At 33.7% G+C, this 21,434-nt stretch overlaps 1 long non-coding RNA gene across 1 annotated transcript; it reads right to left on the bottom strand.

Moving 5' to 3' along the window:
* Positions 1–3,667: 3,667 nt before the first annotated feature.
* On the bottom strand, positions 3,668–9,641 carry LOC128551576 (uncharacterized). The gene is made up of 4 exons (XR_008368833.1): positions 9,534–9,641; positions 8,299–8,515; positions 5,177–7,668; positions 3,668–3,835 (listed from the first exon to the last, which is right to left on the bottom strand). It is a non-coding gene; the product is annotated as an uncharacterized LOC128551576 (long non-coding RNA).
* Between the last annotated feature and the right edge of the window lie 11,793 nt (positions 9,642–21,434).

The following is a 21,434-nucleotide window of genomic DNA, read 5'->3' as shown; positions in this document are numbered from 1 at the left end:
ACAATTCTATTAAACTGCTTCAATCTGGTGAATCACCTCACATTCTTGAAAACTAATCGTTAAAATATTTATCTTTGGTACAATTGAATAATAATTCAAAAAGAAAAAAATGACATATTCTATGTTACAGCAACCTTTATATAATTGTCAGCAATGCGTCAATGTCACAAAGGTTGCGATAGATGCTGTTACTTTGTATAAACCTGTTTCTTCCGAAATCAAAGAAGAGAAAGGGATTTAGATAAGGAGGTGTTTACTTCAAGTGTTTACTTTAGAGATGTCATGTACATTGACGTCGGACTGTATGTGTACTCCGAACGGACGTGACGTCGTTTGTATTGTACGTTTTTATTTCTGACGAAGACATAAAAGTCGAAACTAGAAAGAATGTGTTGTCTTAATAATTTTAAATTCTTTTGATCTACTTCAAGACAGGAAATACATCGAAACTTTAATACAGTATTTCCTAAGAAAATTTGACTAAAAAATAAACTCTTTCATTAGTAAAATAAAATTTCAAAAAAAAAATATCTTTTAATATTTTGTAATGGTCCTAACCGTACAGACAAACGCTTCGCTCACGTTTTATCAGAAAGTGGTATATAATTTGAGTCGCGTATTTTTATAGTATAAAACTATAATAAAGCTCCTGTTCATTAAAATACACCAGAAACATTGCAAAATGCATTGTTAAATGATATGCATCTGTTCCGGAACGTCTTTTTCAAAAAAAATTCAGTCACGTAAATATCTGTCTGTGCTACATCACTGGAATATTACGTCGTAGACACATTAAATGATGCCCTACTCAGTGACATTAAACTGACATGGGCTGACCAATTCTAGCGATATCCTCTTAAAGAGAATTCCTATAGTTTTTTTCCTTTCATAGAATTTTTTTAAATTCACATATATGATAGGAAAATTTGTGCTGAAAACAATGAACAAATATAAACAATAGGTCACCAGGCTTGTTTTTGTGAAAAATTGTTTTGAACACACCCACTGTTGCTGAAACTGCCAGCGATTTTTCAACATTTTCATAATTTTCTGCTTTTTTATAAATACCAACCAAAATATACATCCAGGCAGCACAATACGGTTTTTTCTTTTTACAGATTTTATTATATACTTATTTGATATCATAGTCATATTTGTAATACTCTATCCTTACAATAATGGGTACAAATGAAAAACAAAATTGTTTCATATTTACTTTTGTGAACTTTTTTCAATGAAAAATACCCATAGTGAAGAATATTTTTTTTAAATTTTGAAAAAACTCTTTCATAGAATTTTATCTTTTTCTTCATGTATATAGATAATTGTATTGTGAGCATAAAAAATGGCTAAAAATGTATGGGTCACCAGGCTAAATTTTATGTTAAGACCGCTAGAATACAACACCTGTTCGGACGGAAATGGCGCGAACCTGGCCAAATTGATTACATGTATGTCTGCTAAAAATTAAAAAAAAGTTTTAAAAATTCTTAATTCTTTCTATAATTGAATACTAAATAATCTGAAAGGTGATATTGTCTTATCAGTACTAAGTCAATTATCTTACATTATATGAACAACACTGTCTTTGTACTAAAATGCGATGTGAAAACACAACCACAAAAATAGCAAGATACCTGTCAGGCATGATACTTGTCAATACAACATAAACCAGTATCAACATTTGATTACTGATATAACTTATCAAAAATGTTATTTCATTCAAAATTCCTCATATTTAAGATTGTCTGTAACATGTTTCAACAAATGTTGACTTCAGTTCAGTATTCCATAGAAAGTGTCGGCTGTGCAGAAAGATGCGCATAAAAAACTATAGGAATTCCCTTTAATGCTGAGCGTCAAGCAAGGAAACTACTAATATCATTTGTGTTACGTCTTTGTTATGAATCGGCTAGGGATTGAACCCTCGACCTCCTGCACTCGAAGCAGGCGCTCTGCCATTAGGCTACAGAAGCTGTCGCGTAGTTAAGTAAATTGTGTTCACTTGCATACATGTACTCAGCTGTGTAGTTTTGTTCAGGTGCATATACTGATTGAAAAATACGTTGACTTTATAATAATTTCTGTGTTTTGTCTGCTGGCAATTTAAACTTTTATCTAAGTGCTAAAACTGGCGGGAAAAATGCATTTATATTTGTTACCTAAAGCGTCGTTTAACAAATATGCCATCAACTATTACGAATCGCTCATTATTTTTATTATAAATTGATAACCGGTACTTAAAATACACCAGAAAATATGAAAGTTGTAATGAATATGTTTTCGGGAATCGTCTTTATCATATTCAAGATACTGTGTGCTACAGTTGGATATTTCGTTATACAATTAAATATCCCTACTCGTGGCATCTTAAACGTGCTGGTGCCAATTCTAGCGTAGATCCTCAAGAATCTTGTTTTCCTTGTCGTTTTTTCAAATTAACATTAATATTGTGGAATAGGAAATCTATTTGCAATGAAATCACATGATTCAAATAAACAATAGGTATCAGGCTTTTATATCGTGAAAATTGATGTTTGAACACCCCACTGTTGACAAAATGCCTTGATTTTGTAACATTTCATAATTTTACTTTTATAAAATACTACAACAAATTATATCATCCAGTCAGCGTAAATGTTATTTTCTTTTTTACAAATTAATATATATTATTTGCATGTTTCATAGTCATATTTGTTATCTACCTTACGATAATGGTACAAAAAAACAAATTGTTTCATATTTACTTTGTAATTTATTTCAATGTGAAAAATAACCCGTGTTTTTTTTTAATTATGAAAAAAACCTTTATAGAATTGTATACTTTTTTTTTCATCAGAATAGAAATTGTGTAAAAAAGGCTTATAAATGGTTGTAAAAATTTTTTTAAGAACCCTAAATTAATACACATTTTTTTCTGTTACATGAAGCATGATTTCTACCATCTAAACTTGTACTTGAATTTTCGTATTACAAATGTTTATTTTGATTTAACTTATAGTTCTGTTTTGGGAAGAAAATCGAATGTGCTGTTCTTGGACATAAAACCATGAATTAAACGGTGTTGGTCTACATATCTGATATAATGAGTCTGAATACGATACTTGTTTAACTAGTCATAACACTTCACTTATTTTATCTCCAGTTTGTTTTAATTAGTGCTTAGAAAACAATGACATACATATCATGAAATAATTAATTAGAACATAGGGAGGCTGGGAATACAGAACAATGGATGTTGACGATGATCGTCAAGCCATGGAAAAGAACAAGACGTGCAAGAGATATTGATATACCTCTATAGCACTAATATAACGGGCGACCATTGCTAATGGTTTAAAAAAGATATTCGTTAACATATGAACGCGAGGGCCTCCGTGGCCGAGTGGTTAAGGTCGCTGACTTCAAATCACTTGCCCCTTATCGATGTGGGTTCATTCGGGGCGTTGAATTCTTCATGTGTGGAAGCCATCTAGCTGGCTTACGGAAGGTCGGTGATTCTACCCAGGTGCCCGCTTGTGATGAAATAATGCACGGAGGGGCACCTGGGGTCTTCCACCACTATCAAAGCTGGAAAGTCGCCATATGACCTATAATTGTGTTGGTGCGACGTTAAACCCAACCAATAAAAACATGATGAACGTATTGATTAAACTGATACCTGTTGTAGATCTATGTTGGGACCCTGCGTCAACGTGTACGTCCACATCATTCGGTGTAGAGCCTCCAGGAGCTTTCTTCTTGTCGTTTTCTCCTAACAAGCATTCAATTATCGGAACCTTGCCAACAGTACTGTTTATGTTTTTCGAAGTACTCCGTCTGTTTTCCAAAGGATCTAAAGTTAGAATTTAGGAATTGTATCAAATGTTTATTTTTGTTATGTTTAAAGCAACACGATTGACAAAATATCTTTAGGTTTGAAATAAAGCCAAATTATTTATTATGAAAATACTTATACAAAAATTATTAAGTCATTAATTTTGTTAATGTGAAACTTTGTTTGAAAAATATTGGCATTGTTACATACAGTGATAATGTTTCTTTAAGATAAATATGTCCATAGAAACAACTATCCCAGATGTGCAAAGGTAATTCAGACTCAGGACTCAGACTCTGAAAAATCCATTTTTTTCCTAATTGTGAAGACAACCGTCCTTTGTTTACACTCAAGAAATTTAAAAAGTGTAAAGAATTTCTTTCAGAAAGAATATCCTGATGTGTACATTTGTTTTATTTTCACATTCCAGAAAATAAAGACAATCAAAATATTAATTTTCCTGTGCTACTTGAAGCATGGCTACTGTCCTTGAAACCCGTATTTTGATAATTTGTGAATTTTTCGTTTAATCACAACGTTTCCTCATCAACAAACAGAAAAACATTTGATGTTAAACCTTTATAAATTGAGCTTAATTCATTTTGTTATGTATTATTGCTGTAATATGTCAAATGCAGAGCCCGCAGAATTATTTTGAGTTTTTTAAAACATTTAAACATGAGGGCCACGATGACACTATATCGCTAACCGACTCAAACGGATGCGTGCTTTCTTAGTATAGGACCTGTAAACAATGCTATTTGTCAAATATCTTAGCTCTAAATCGTAAGGTTTTGGACAAAGTTTTACAGTTTTTCTTAAAACAAGTGACCACCCTGCACAGGGCCAATAATTGTAAAACACGTGAATCCCTAGGTGGGACCAGCTTTGGCCCAAGAAGCATGATTTGAACAAACTGGGTAGAAAACTATTACATAATGCATGTCACATATCGAAGCTTATGCCTATATGACAAACTTGGCAAAGAACTTCTGCACTGCTATTCAAAAAGGACCATCCAAATAATATTTAGACTAAGTTTCATCAACGTCTACTAAATGGTTCCAGAAGAGACTATGTTAAAGTAAAATGTTGACGCAGGACCCAGGATACGGACGCCGGATCATCGTCCTATACCATTAGCTCAGCCTGAACAGTTCAACAAAAGTTTTTTTTAATGTATCCCTTTTAGCAGTCATCCGAGTGACTAAAGTAATATTCTTTATATTAAGACATACGGCATACATATGTTGTTGTTACATAACAGCAGGACATTTACAGAATATAGATATACATGTAGTATAAAAATACAATAAATTAAACATCTTAAAAACTGAAGGTAGGAGTTCCATGACTCACATGCCAATTCATTTTGGGTTGTAAAGTTATGTATGTATTCGCCTTTTCTTCTATCACCAGGGTTGCAATCGTCTCTTGGTATTACTCGATCCACAGCATTGTTCCTTTTGTTATTGCCGACTTCATTAAGACGCTGTCGGCACCTTTCACAGAAAGATTTGGTCATTTAGCAATATAGTCATTATGTTTGTTTCGAGGTAAGTTAATTTTACAATAGTCGCTTACAGTGTTAATATATGTGAAATGTAATGTCATTATGCACTACTTTACTTGAAAAGAATGGATATTCTCAAAAGTTAATCTACTGTCTGCGTAGTAATATTTACTAGGTATCCTTGATGTAAACCTCATAGTGTGCAGCTGCGATCTCAAAGTATTTCAACCCTGCATAAAGAACAAAGCCACAAGGGGCAAACTTAGTAAAAAGGCTGGACAAAATACCATTTTTTCTCACACATACTGAATTACCAAATTTGACCTGTAGCGAGGGGGTTGTCTTGTGATAAGGTATTTGCGACACATACCGTAATCGAAATGGTTTTTAGAATATGTTCTTTTCAAGTTTCAAAATGTGTATGCATATTTTGACACTCAAGGGTGGTGTTTAAGCAATTTACAAACTTTAGAAACATGATGGTTTTATTCGCCTGTCAAGAGATGTAGGTTCTATCTGGCAACAAATGATTCCTGTGAGCTTGTTTTAAAGTAATCTGTCCAGATAATCATCGTGTCAAAAACAAAATTGCTACTTCCAAGCAGAAAACATAATATAAAGGAAATGTGGGATTTTACAATATGTGAAATCCTCAGATAACAATACCATTATTAATCATTTACAAAACATTATACCGTTATATTAGCCCGCACGCTTAGCTCAGTAGGTAAGAGCGTTGGTCTACGGATCTCGGGGTCGCGAGTTCGATCCTCGGGCGTATATTCTCCATGACTATTTGATAAACGACATTTTGTTTGATATCATTAGTCCTCCACCTCTGACTCATGTGGGGAAATTGGCAGTTACTTGCGGAGAACAGATATGTACTGGTACAGAATCCAGGAACACTGGTTAGTTTAACTGCCCGCCGTTACATGACTGAAATACTGTTGAAAAACGGCGTTAAACCCAAAACAAACAAACAAATTATACCGTTATATATAGATTCGAAACATACAGTTATGTTTGAGGTTCATACAAAGCAAACAAGAATAAATATCCAGAAACAAAGCACGCACGTGCACACGCACACTTGCACAGACGCGCATAAACTCATACACACAAACAAAACACACACACACACACACACACAAATACAGCAAACAAAGAGAGGCGGTAGTGCACCGCCGCCTTAAGGTAGTCACTGATAAAATCACCATGTAGGAGGTTTAATTGGTTTTGGAGAATACCTAACTTAAGTCCTAGGCCTGCAATGGTCCGGGACAGGATAGTGTAAATGAAAGTAATACCTGCGATGTGAATCTCTAACAACGCAATGGCAACATAGGGCTCCGCAAAGCAGAACAATATACACCGGAAGATTAGAGGAGTAAAGAGTAAAATTGAAGAAAACTGGATCCTTATCTTGCATAGTTATTAAATTTAACTCCGGTCACCAACATGGATGACAAATTTGGCCTTTGAGCTCCATTTGTTGTCTTGACCTTTCGCCTTCCAAAATGTTTAATGTTTTCGCACATTGTCTGATCGCCACCTACCTATACGCTAAGTTAAGGTCAATACTTTAAACCGTTTTAAGCTATGCTCCGAAAACGAAAAATGATGTTATCATTTAACTATGAGCTCCAGTTGTGACCTTGCCCTTCAACCTGCAACCTGGGTCATATGCTTTGCGCATTGTCTTATCGCCAACTACATATATGCACAGTTTAAAGTCAATACCATTAAGGGTTATTCAGTTATGACCCGAACACAAAATATGACGGACGTACGAATAGACGTACTCGCCCTAACGTCCCGTTTGCAATATTTCTTGGAACTTTACCGTTAGTAAAAGCTTCGTTTCATTAATAGCTATGTTTACTTTAGTTACTCTTTAGTAATTTTCGCAAGGTATTATCCAGTATTTCTTTGAACTGTCAGTCCTCCTTGCTGTCAGTCCTGCAATTGTTGAATTATGGGAAAATAACTTCTGTCTACCTTTCGCAGCAATTTTACTTTATTTTTGTGTTGCCCTTATTATTGATATACGATACTTGGTATTTTATTCATAAACTAATGTTATTAAATATATTCAAAAAAATAAATAAATAAAATTTGTTAACATTCAGTATTTCGGCATGAGCTTCTGTTTTCTCAAAATTATTGCTAGGGATAATAAGTGCAGATTACGTTGTGTTTTGTAGCCTCTATACCAGTGTCACAAAATTATACCTGTATTGGCAGAAAACAAATGTGCAGGCGATGACGAAAACTGAGAAGAGCCATATGAAAGGCAACATCAATACTGAAAATCCATTTCCTTCACTGGTACCTTCTACAAAAAATCTTTCATATCAATGGTAGTTCGCGCCACTTTATTTCATTCAATTATCTAAATAATTATACAGTTTTATTGAAAGTGAACTCGCTCAAAATAATGTGGCTGCAAAAAAAATGACTTTTGCTCGTTACGTAATAAACAGCTGGAGAAGTAATACTTTCGATGATTGGCATTTCGCGATAAACATGACAAATTGATTTATAGATTAATTATTTGATTCTTAGATTCATAATTTGATTCTTAGTTGCATTACATAGAAAGCATGTGTTGTACCTGTATTACTCTTAGAGGCGAGCACAGGTTCTTCCTAGGAAACGCGGATTTACGTGTATTGGTGCTATACATCGGGCATGTTAAAGAATCATACTGTCTATTCTCAGAGAGCTAGGCTAAGATAGCCGGGTGGGCCTGTATTTAAAATTATTTCTTTCTCTGTTCTGGGGACTTTGTTTCACTTTGTCTCTGTGGTCAGATTCCAATATGTTTGTACTAGAGGATGACACTGAAGCTCTGAGCGGCTGCCTTTGCGCTATGTAAAGTGAGTTTAAACGTCTTTATCATGATAAGGTCGCTATATAAATCTGGCATAATAACAATAATAAAATAACAATAGTAATGATTTACCCTTTACATTATTGCTCCCTCCACAGACAGCATCATGGTAAATAGTACAATTTTCTATATAAACATTACATAACGTGCAGTTTCTGCACACACCAGTTTCATTTGCAGATAAACAGTGTGGTTGGTACGTTCCTTCATTGCATCGGATACACTGTGCGAGAGTTTGGTTTGTCCTACATTCATCTTTCTTTGTATATCCTGGCCCACATGGAAAACACTGCAACAGAATATAGCGTCTAATTGACAAGGCTTGCAAAACGGTCTGAATAACTATACTACATAATATAGAGATCGGCCCTAAAATTTTCAATGATAATATTACATTAATTAAAATCTAGAAAATAATTTCCGAGTCCTTGAAATAACCAAAAATGATTTCACAAATGTGGAGTTTATGATAGTTTTGTTAATATCAATAACAGAAGTTTTAATTTTTAATTTAAAGTTGTGATCCACAAAGAATGACAACTCTTGCCTTAGGCTAGTACTTATAAGTAGAGATCTATTAGTTTACTTCCCTTGCAATTACACAATTGAGTGGAAAATGAAAACTGTTTTAGACACAATATCATACTTTTTTGCACAACAAAATCATTAAGGATTTATTCATTTGTGTTTGATTTACCCCTCAAGGCATGGTTCCTATGATTCTGTCAACTTACATATGGTAAAAAATTAACTTTTAACAAGCCAATAATAAAACGAAGTACCAGTAGGTAAATAACAGTGCAGATAATACAGTTTCGCTTGTATCAAAATGTCACAATAGATCCACTTTTTGTAATACAGAACACCTGGTAGGATTAGTAAAGGTGCAATTATATTGATCTCTATTTCCTATGCCTACATAATACTGATTGTGATATTTCAAATGGTAGTTTTACGACAGTAGTTATAATAATTACACACGTATATATGAAAAGGAAATAAGAATGTTCATACGTGTATTTATGCAATATTTATTTTTACCTACCCGCCCGCTTAGCTCAATAGGGATAGTGCAGATTTACAGATCGCTGGGTCGCGAGTTCGATTCCCGGAGGGGCCGTTTGTTCTCCGTGATGATTTGATAAATTCATTCGTCCTCCACCTCTTATTCATGTGGGAGTTACTTGCGGAGAACAGGTTTGAACTGGTACATTATCCAGGAACACTGGTTAGGTTAAGTACCCGCAATTACATAACTGAAATATTATTAAAAATTAGCGTTAAACCCAAAAAAGAAAAATCTTTACCTGCAGACCTTGTGTGTTTGAATATGTGTCATTGCAAACAAAAGTAGCACAGGCGAGAGGCAAAACAAACAAGATTGCCCAATAACATGCCAGTCCGATCGCCATTTGCTGAAAAGAAAAATGAATACACTCCTTTACTTTTATTCTTTATATATTAATTAAATCTAAAAAGTTGATCCCTCGGAAGCACCGAGAACAAGGCAGACAGTGTTCATAAACAGTAATGGAAATTGCTACACTGCCCATGTCCCCTAGCACCGGCTTAAGCAGTATTTAGTCTTCAAATTTAAATGAGATGAAATCAAATATCCCGAAGGACCAGAAAATACAACAACACTGAGATAAAACACCCGCTGTTGTGAAGTAAAAAAAAAACTGAAAAGTGGATCCCTCGGAAGCACCGAGAACAAGGCAAACAGTGAAAATTGCAGACTCGGTTTGATTCTGTGCAATGAGCAACTGCCCACGCCCACTAGCACCGGCTTAAGCAGTAATCAATCGTCAAATCTAAATGAGATAAAATCAATGATCCCGAAGGATAAGCATTGTTAAAGCGTTGGTACGGATTCTGTTCTTAACTCATCTAGAATTGGTTTGGATGTGCACGTTATAAACTGTTTTATAAAATTCCATTGACAAACTGTTCACACATTAATGTACCCAATCCATATTCCAACTTTAGTTATGAAACCTAAAACGGGCAATTTTATATTTTTTATCAGAAGTGTTTTCCAAAGGGTTCATACTTTTTTTTCAAAAGATGCAATCAAACTGAAATTAGGCCGATGTAACGTGACTCTGTTATCATAGTTTATTTGTGTAGCCATACATAGTTCGGTAGTTTGTTTTGCATGCATGCTGGATTTTGTGATTGGTATAAGATGTTTTGAAGTGTTTCGGTTCACTTTTATCCTACATTACTCATACAATTTCTAATTTCAGTGTCTGACACTTCTCACCTTTACTCTACCTTTGTTTTCATTTCAAGAATATTCGATATTCTCTTAATTGCTTTTAATTGCGGTTGTGTAATGTTTGGTTTTTATAAAGCCTTTTTATCGACAAAGCAAATGCCGGCTATTGTCGTTTATCTACCAAAAGGAAAATGTTCGTTACCTGACTAGATTCATACATTATCACTGTTTAAATAGTATATAAAATTAATATTCTTTCGTTAAAGGCGCAATGACAATGTCTTACATAATGCCAACAGTTAAGGCGGGTGACTTATATGTAGACTGCATGTTACTGAAGGTACAAATTCACGTAAGAGTTCTGAAAATGTATAATCATTTGGTGTGCAAAGATTACTGTCACTACACAACTATTATTGATGACTATGCTCTCTCAACATATATCGACTTGCTGTCTTCGTCTTTTAATTCTTAATTTCTATCAAGCAGACTTGAAATCTCTGAATAAAATAATACGTCTTTCCTCCACTTGTATATTTATCTACAAGACAGGACTATAAGGTTAAACGTTAACAGTCTCCCGAGAGCGAGATATTCCCAACTGTACCTGCACCTACAGCCAGTGATAGAATCTTTTTCTTGCATACCATATTCAAGAAATAAAAATGAAACTAAAATAAACTGAACGACCTTCTTAATAGAAATATTTCTCATGGCAGCATATTAAAACCAATATCTAAAAACAGGAAAGGCGCCACGACGTTTCAAAGACAGCTGGCTTTGTTTCATCAGTTGCAGCGTAACGTAGAGATGGTACCTACCCAAGAACATCTAAGTGGAACGACTCTGAATTGACCAATAAACTGAAGTCAACATTAAACCTTGGTCAAAAGTGAAAGAAAAATCAGATAGGTCCTTTTTCTAACAACTGATCAGGCAGACAAAATATGACCTGCATTTGTTTAAATCTTTTTGCATTCAAAATACAGCATGCTCACTTTTCTCATGGCTTACACTGACAGTTATTTTATAAGTTGTAGTGAGGCCCTGATAGAAAGTTTAGTTGTACATGAAGATAAAGTAAAATTATGCATAGTTTCCTTTAAAGAAAATTTATAACATTAAGAAACGTTATTTAGCTTGATCTTTTAGCCAAAGTTATTTATTGTTCTCAATGGTGATACATTGGTTTACAAAAAAAATAGATATAAAAATGTTAAATTTATATATCCAACAATAAGAAATAAAAAAAAAGTTAAACTGGTATCAGGTTTGTGTAACAAAGTGGCTAAACTGCATATATTTATCGCTCAAAAAGCATATGGAGATAACTTTATTTAAGAAACAATATATCTCATTTAGTGATTTGTCGCAGAATAAATCATTGTTTGGAGTTCAGATGCAAAGCCCCCGTGATATAAGAATACGCATCTGAACGACAAACAATGATTTTATTCGAGAGCAAATCAATAAATGAGATATATTATTTCTCACTAACACGTTACCAAGGACTTTTAAGTACATCTTTGAGGCATTCATTGAAAATATTTGCCCGTTTCATTCGGTTTCTTTTCAAGCGCGCCGCTATGCCGTTTATTTACATTATTAAATCTTTAATAACTTCTTTTATGATATGGTTTTGGTAAGCTTAAAATAAAGAGCATGTCATTCTCTTTCACTCAAAATTGTTTTAAGGGTTTTAGAATCTTGGCTAGGTTTGGAATTTGACTTTTGTAAAAGACAAAAGAAAGTTCAGAATGGGCTCTTTCAAAGTGTTGAAAGTAGACTAAACTTACACTTTACACTATATTATGGAAACTTTTGATATAGACTATAATTGGGGAAATCCTAAAATCATTGAAAAGCGTTCATTGCAAGATTTGTCAATTTTGCTTCAGATATTTTGAGAAAGTCATTATTTAAAATAATGATTTCTAGTTTTGCATGGAGAAGAGGAAATTTAAACCAGAAATATATTTAGTAAATTGGTAAACTTAGCTATCATTTCACTATGAAAACAATCTGTAAAGATGAATTGGAATTTTTAGGTACCATCTCTACGTAGCGTTATAACTTTTTGATAAAATGACGTTTTTTGAATCGAGAAATATGCTAACAGGAACAAAGGAATTGTCAAGGTATTGGATGTTTAATCAATTTTATGAAATGCTGAATAATAAATTACAACATAAATCTTCTACATATGTATGTAATTCGTCATTTGCAGCACGAAGAGTCATCTTACACCCCAGGGTGTAACATGGAATTTTCAAATACCGGTAAAAATACTGGAATCCCCGTATAACATGCAAGAAATAATTAATTTCTGCACTTCTAATTCGTTTTTGTTTTTACCAAAAAAAAAATAAAAAGAAAAAGAAACACATTTCGGAAAACATTATAAAACATAGCACTTAGTCAAAATAAGTACAATAGTACAAGTTGATAATGAAAACTACGGTAATCGTTAAATATGGCTTACTAGTAAACGTTCTTGTATTTTTGAAATGCAAGCTAATTACATACACTATATAAATCTACATTATTACAGTATAGTAGACACAACTTGACCCCGATGGTTGACCTTTGTATTATAATACATAATGAGGCACAACTTATTATTGAAAAGGTGTGTACGCTTCATCTTTTTGCATTCATAAATTCAAATTTTACGTACATTTATCGTGATATAGATTTACTGCAGTGGTGTGAAAAACACGAGGTGCACGAGAAAATGGAAATATAAATTAATATAAATATAAATTATTGTACTGGAAAGTTTTAGCTGATCAAATTTATGTATATATACTTTGATTGTGCATTGTACACAAACTAATTCATTACTTTGAACAATACACGGCTTCCCTTAGCACCCCTTATTTTCTACAATGAAATGATCTATATGAATAATCAGCCTAAGGTCAACCATCGCGGTCAAGTTGCGACTACTATACGAGTTGTAATCGTTTTTGTTGTTTTTAGAAGAGATATTTTATCGTCAAATAACAAAAATTATTTTCCAAGGAGAAGAAATTTGGAAAGCCCATATTACATTGTAGTAACCAACTGCGATCTGATTTTAGATAATGTTAACGGCAACGTATAATAACATTATAATCTTAATCGATTGTAAATTTATTTTGATAGAACCATGTAAATTAATGTTCGTTAGATTTTGACTCTGCCAAAAGTAACACATAATAACTTATTAAAAAAAAATGAAATAAGTACATACCTTATGCTTTCCAAAATATAAAATGCTGTACGTGACGTAACAAACATAAACGGGGCTTTTCTGAATGTAATTAGATACAGTTATTCATTGAAATTCTGAATAGAAAAAGTTCCACTACGAACAAAAGCATATTGATTTCTTTCATTAAAAGTGAAAATATATCAGTAGTATATCTGCAGTTTTGTATCATATTTCAGAGCGGCTTTTAACCAAATCTTTCACGACTTACATTATATCCATGTTGTATGTAATTTATAAGGCGGTTTAATAAATCAGTATATTCTAGTATAACTAGTATTCAATTATTGAATGGAAATATACTGTATTTTATGTGTTTTATCTACGTTTTAATAATAGTATGTTATATATATATATATATATATATATATATATATATATATATATATATATATATATATATATATATATATATATAGATGAGTCTATAGTAAATATATATATGTTTTTATTATCATAACATACTTACCGTAGTAAAAGAATCGAGACTTTGATACCAAGCCTTCTTACAGGTTATTACCATACAATACAAGTGATGTTCGAAAAGTAATGCAACTTGGTCTGTATTAGCAATTCCTGTTTACGTTTACTTGTTAGCAACTACTCAATTCTTCAGCTAATCCAATGGCTTTTGACTCCTATTTTTCTGTAAATATATATATTAGGTAACTAGACAATCTGAAAATGACAAAAATGTTTCGTTCAATACTTTCGTTTCAAGGTCATAAACATTGTACACTTTAACTTAAAAGGTCATAAAAGGTCTTTAAATGAATTTAAAGTTTCCTTTTATCAAAAAGACATTTTATCAAATTGCATGAAATATTTTACTATTTATTCAACAGAAGGAAATATCTGATGTAAATGAAAATACATTTAACATAACTGGTGTGCAAGGGCGTATCCAAGGGGGCGGGGGCGGATGCGATCTCACCCACTTCCCTTTTTAGGCACAGTATAAATTTTTAATTACATCATAATACCTTTGAATGTCCATTCTTTGTTGTTGTCTTTAGGCTCGCTACGCTCGCCAACCAGCATTTATTTACAATAAAACATTTAGATATTTTAAAATACAGAGGTACAAGAGGGGGTAGATATCGAGTTATGTCAATATGGGATGTCAATGAAGGAGTTCCTTTGAATAACTTACAAGTACTGCCCGAAGCAATCAAAATTATAGTTCAATCACGAAATGAATTTTTACCAACATTTAAAACTGAATAGATGGACATAATCTTGAAATTCGGCAGCATAAAACCAAAAGTGCTATCAAAATTAAATATTAATGACAAATTCTCTGTGTGATTATATAGTTTCAAAAGACTTTGACTTCCAAGCAATCACTGATACTTTGCTCGGAACTACCCCGGATGAAATGTGTATTGGCGAACATGTACCAAATGGTTATTCAGTTCAAAATGTTGTACAATGCAGCCGCAGCCGTGGAGGTACTGTGGCTCTCATGCATAATTCCATATTTACTCTTCGTGTTATTGCATCTAGTCGTGACAAACATCTTAAAAAAAAATTAATACATGGATTGTATGCAAGTGACAGTGACATATAGACCACCACCAAAAAAAACGAAAATCGGTTTACACAGTAGTATGTTTCTATAAGAAGAATGGCTTGCTTGTGGGATACATGAATTTCAATCTCGATATTCCATCAGATCAAGGTGCTGTCAGATTTACCAGTGTAATTCAGTCAAGTGGTATGCATCAACATTTGAATGGACCTACCCATGCCCGCGGCCAAACACCAGGGGCAACAACAGAATAATATCACGTGTCGAAGTCATCGATTCATATGACAATACTGGTAATATGTCACAAGACCATTATGCAATACCTGTGCCACAAAACCAGCTTCGGTGCGGTGCGAAAGACGGTTTATTTTTATGAAATGGCGCTCTATTGACGTATGTTCTTTCAGACAATGTATTTCAGTGTCCCTTCTAGTACATACATTTCCAGAAGACACAGACGTGGATTAGCTAGTGAGTGCATATTCAGATGAATTATCCTTACTGAAAGATAAACATGCTCCGCTCCCCTACGCACAAAAACTCGACCAAGCTCTCCGTGCTTTACAGACAAACTTTATGGGGCTTTACACTTATAACGCAAAATTGAGCGGAAATGGCATAAATCTAAAGTAAAATTCGACTATCAACTTTATAGAGACCAATGTGCTACAATAAATACTCTCCCAATTCAGGCCCGAGTCCACAACTTCTCTGACAAGGCACAGTCATGTGGCACTAATCACAAGGTTTAGCCAAGATAAACAGAATCTGATAGGAGGCAGTCAAGTTGCAGCCCGTGCCTCCAACGCATTCTCGAAGGAACTTGCGCAGAAGTTTAGTGACTTTTTTCATCGATAAAATTACAAACATTTGGAAAGACATTGTTTCGCATAGCCAGACTGATTGTGATTCAGTGGACTTCACTTTTTCAGAGCATTAGGAAGAAGTAAACTGTCTTGCTGATTTGGCTACTGCAATGACAGAAGAGGTAAAACAAATCATACAGACATCTCCATACAAATTCTGTTACCATTATGGGCTTTGATAAAAATGTCATAATGAATTCTTGCCGTTGATAACAACATCATAAACACATAAATGGGGTAAGGTTATGTACCAAAAGAGTTTAAAAATGTGAGGATAAGACCTCTGCTAAAGAAGCCAGGTCTCAAAATCTACAGACCTCTGTCTAATCTCCCTTTCATTTCAAAACTCTTGGAACGGGCAGTGAGCGGCACATGAATTCAAAAGCTACATGAGAGACTGGAGTTTCATTCATCTCAGGCGGCTTTGATAAAGGTACAGAATGACATATTCACATCTCCCGGCCGAAATTCTGTAACAGTCCTCGTGCTTCTCGGTCTGTCTGCAGCTTTCGACACGTCTGACCACCAAACACCGTTACATAGACTTGAACATGATTTTTGAGTCACAGACAAAGCATGGATTTCCTCATATCATAGTGACAGCTATCAAACTGTGTGTGTGTTGATGGCGAGTTGTTGACGCCTTTGCTAATTAATTACAGTATATGTAGTGACATGTTTTTAATAATTTGATAAGTCTGTTTAAAAACAAAACTAAATTTACTATATAAACAAATATTCAGGTGGCAAACAATTGTTATGCATATGTCATTTCCCGTTACATTTAACATTTTTGATTAATTTATTGTTTATTGGCCTAGTTTTTAGACATCCTGTACTATGTATATTTCTATGGTATTCCAGAATTGGTGACATTTTTTTAGGTCTGGATTGTTCTTACTTTTCAAGAATTTTTTATTGTTGTAGATACTTGAAAAGTCTTGAACCTTCCCTGATTATCTTTATAGGTAGCGCAGACTTTCCTGTTTTTCTTAATAACAAAATATTACTAGTTTGGATATTACACATTTGAAGGATTTACATAAAAATTGTAGATTTAAAAAAAATCATCTTTGAAAAGAGGATTTATTTATTCTTTTGATATACTAAATTCAATTTTGAACTGTTGTGAAATATTGTGGAATTTACACTGGTTGGATTTAGCTTTGACCTGGACATGATGTGGACTACTTTGACACATAAGGTTTGATTTTATGGCTATTTGACAATTTTCAAAGGCATTTTGCAATATTACTTTTATGAATAAAAGTGTGTTATTGTTAATAGTTGCTGGTTTGTTTTTCTGTTACTTTTTCTACCTTAACAAAAAATTGAAACCCTTTGATGTAACACAATATAAACAAGTACTTGAAAAAATAACAAATTGTGTATGCCATATAAGGCTTTTTCTTAATACCAAAATAAAAATAAAACAACAGCTTTTTTTGTTTGTTTCTTTTTTCTTCAAAATGTTTGCTCAGTTCAAAGTCTTTTCCTTACGTATACAGTCTTTGTCAGCTTTCAAGAACATACAGACAATTCCAATAATAAAAATTGATAAGATTTACGGAGACAAAATCAAATATTTCAAATATTTCAATCCGCCTTTGTTAAATTGTGAAGCTCATCTACGTTTTATAGCCCTCCCAGTTCTGTGCGAAATCACTTGGCAAACAACTACATTTTATAGCTAGAAGTTATGACAGTACCGTTATCAAACTAATAAAGTAAATTTATTTAATTTCCGATTTCGGTGAATTTTTTACTGTATATAACTAAAACGTCAATATTTAGATCTGCAACTGTATTCAAATCCTTTATCCAATTTGAAAGGTGGACAGAAGAGAAGATGTGTTGCATTTCGTTTCGAACATCCCTCATATAAACTATAAGAAAATTGTTGAAAGTATAGAACGCAACCAATAATTAGAATATAATAGCAGACTGGGCTCATGAGAGGTAATAATAGAGATTTGCAACTTACTTCGACGCGGACAGCGGACTGTGGGCTTCGTACTTAAGGTATGGGTATTATCGAAATATCTAAAGGTTCGCAAGATAGAAAAAATATGTTACGTATGTTTTTTCTACCTATATGTGTAGTAACTTTTGCCATCATTGTAATGTTGATAAAATACATACGTTTGAAATTATATGGAAAGTGAACAGGCTACATTTAACTCAGGTAATCGCAATGTTCAGATTTTTATGTTCTATTATGTTTTAGAAACCAGTTCTTGATATATTTTAACGATTTTGCTCCATGAATGTCTACATATGGGATGCCTGTAGATTCAGCAAAATACTCTGTCGTATTTTACTTGAATGAGAATGTTCTGCATATAGCTTATGATTTAATACTTAGTATTGATATGGAGGTATTTATTGCATTTACTATCTTCCCCGCGACCGTATGTTACAACTCGAACGACAAGACATGTGAAATTTTGAACCTATGGTACTGCGATCACTCTTCTCTTTTATATCTTCATGGATAAAAAAAAATTAAAACTTGCAATATGGATTTAAAGATTACAGTGATTCCTAAACGACACAGTTTTGTTTTAATTTATGTTCGTCCATACGATCTCAGACTTGTTTTTCTTAGCAACAACAAAAGAAAAATCGGAGTACAAAATATAATTGTGAAAAGAAATAAATAAACGTTCTGAATAAAATGAATGTCAGTTTATTGTTTGTTACATCGTACTAAAGACTGTGTTTGCCTCATTGATTTTCATTAATTTTTGATAATTGTAAATTGTTCCATAAAGTAGAAGTTCTAATTAAATATCTTGAATTGTATTGTTTAAACACACATGAAGTTCTTATACTGTATCTTTCATTCCTGTTGGAACGAGCTCCGATAAATTATCAAAGTACTGCGCAAACATCCAGAATTAATTATGCATCAACATGTTCGAACTTTCATAATCTGATATCAGATTTTGAGAAATGATCAAGACAGGCTCGATTTGGAGGACTGAGATCATGCTAAGATTGAATTCCACGACTTCTATTTTCAAAAGATTTTGAGTCTTAGATGAGATTCATATTGAATATTAATTTCTCATTGATATCAAAATTGCAGCGTTGTAGCCGAGTCTAGCCTTTTATCGTTACTGACAAAGTGTTTTTGGTCTAGTACCTTTTCGAACACATACATATATGGTATGTGTAGAAACTCGGTCAAACTTGATCAAACTTAAGATAAAAACTCATGAAAACTCAATGTCTATATCAGCTTAAATCTAATACTGTAGCCATCATGTATATCATAATAAGCAGACCGGAAAGAGAGAATTAATTCAGTATAGTATAAAACTGAATTTATAGGGTTTGAAACAGTCAAGAATATACACTACCACGTGTGACATTTTTACTGCGGTGCACTTAAATGTCACGCATCGTATCGAATCTTTCCGCTTTGTATATTCAAAATTTTGCGTCGTGCAGTAGCATTTTAGCGTCGCGAGTGCAAAAATACGAATTTTGTTTCCATTTAAACTATTTACATTCTTTGAAATCAAAATATTAATTAAAAACTAACTTGCAACACATGTTTTGTGATTCTTTACGCATAAGGGTCGCCTGATCTAAAATAGGTGAACCTCTTGTGTCAGGGAAAGAGCGACTGTTTCCACACTAGATGGCATGGAGTATAGATTATTTTGATCGTTGAATCAGCATCCGTTTTCACTGCTTGCGAAAACTGGTGAGAACCTCACGAAATTTACAACAAGCATATAAATAAGTCACAACACTTCAAATAAGAATGAACAAGTTTGCGATACAGATTCTCTAACTTCTTGTTCATAAATACGGTAGTGGACAAATTTGAATAGATACATTAACAAACACACGATATAAAGGGTAAAAGGGTGAAATTAAAAAATACACCCACGCTGTTTAGAATGCTTGTGAGATTTATAATTCATATACAATAAAACGGGTATTGATAAATCTTATTTTGCATAGAAACAGTATTATGGCATTAGAATCGGATGCTTAATATTCCACTGTTCAGGTATGCATAACTTACCAACAACAGGCCTCACTTCCCTTACATGAAGCGGAAACGCTACATATAGAAACCTTAATGAAACTACAGGTATATTCAGTCTCCGCTATGACCTTCATGACAATGTAGGTCACTAAGCAGACTATGTTATGCTCATTTCCTTGGCGGTACAAAGTTACGAAATAAGGATGCATTTTTGAGCATCCCTGGTACAAACTTTTTTCTCGTATATCTACATATATAGTCTTTCTTCTTCCTACTGTTTAAGACAACGAAAGACAAGTATCCACTAACTATATCGCACTCTTCGCAGAAAGTAACTCAATGCAGTGCGATTTGTGTTTGAATATGTGTGTGTCTTTAGTTTTGCAGTTGTACAGGTAAATTTTTTCTAAACCCTTGCTTGGGATTCGTGACGTGCTATTTTACTCAGTAAAAGATATTTTTATATTAAGCACGCCTATGGATAACGTTACATGAACTAGAGATGCTTTTGAGAAAAGCGCATGTCTCCCACAACTGCCTAATCATCTAAATAGTAAGTCAGTCTTTATATACTGTTTACTTAATCCACATGTGCATGCGCTTTCTTGTCACCAAAGGACGCCTATACCACTAGTAGTATAGGCGGCGGTTTAGGGGTAAAATTGCGCATGAAATCTGAGTATTTTTGGTAAATCAAGGGCCATAATTCCGAAGTGCCTAGGCCGATTTGGCTAGTTATCGAACTTGGCAGAGCACTTATTGGTAGACACATTTTGCTGAAGTTTGGTGAAGATCGGGTGAGAAATGTTCGATTTAGAGTGCGAACAAGCTTTGTGACAGACAGACACACAGACAGACACAGACTGGAGTAAATCAATATGTCTCCCACACCACTGTGTGGTGGGAGACATAATAATAAAATCTGTAAAAAGATCCTTTGGAAGCAAAGAATGCAACCAAGAAGAATAATTGCAGACTCGGTTTGATTGAGTCTGTTCATGAGAGGTAATGGAATGTGCAACACCTCTCACGCCCCCTAGCACCGGCTTAAGCGGAAGTCTATTACATATATGTTGAATGGACTACATGATCCAAAACGACCAGAAAATATAACAACACTGAATCGAAGTACGGGGAGACTTTTTACAGCCGCTACACGGCACTTAAAGATTGCTGTTGTGATAGTTAATAAAATCTGTAAAAAGATCCTTTGGAAGCAAAGAATGCAACCGAGAAGAATAATTGCAGACTCGGTTTGATTGAGTCTGTTCATGAGAGGTAATGGAATGTGCAACACCTCTCCCCTCCCCCCCCTCCTAGCACCGGCTTAA

Source organism: Mercenaria mercenaria, unplaced genomic scaffold (genome assembly GCF_021730395.1).
Source record: "Mercenaria mercenaria strain notata unplaced genomic scaffold, MADL_Memer_1 contig_1276, whole genome shotgun sequence".
Classification (NCBI taxonomy): domain Eukaryota; kingdom Metazoa; phylum Mollusca; class Bivalvia; order Venerida; family Veneridae; genus Mercenaria; species Mercenaria mercenaria.
This window is presented reverse-complemented; position numbering and strand designations above follow the sequence as displayed.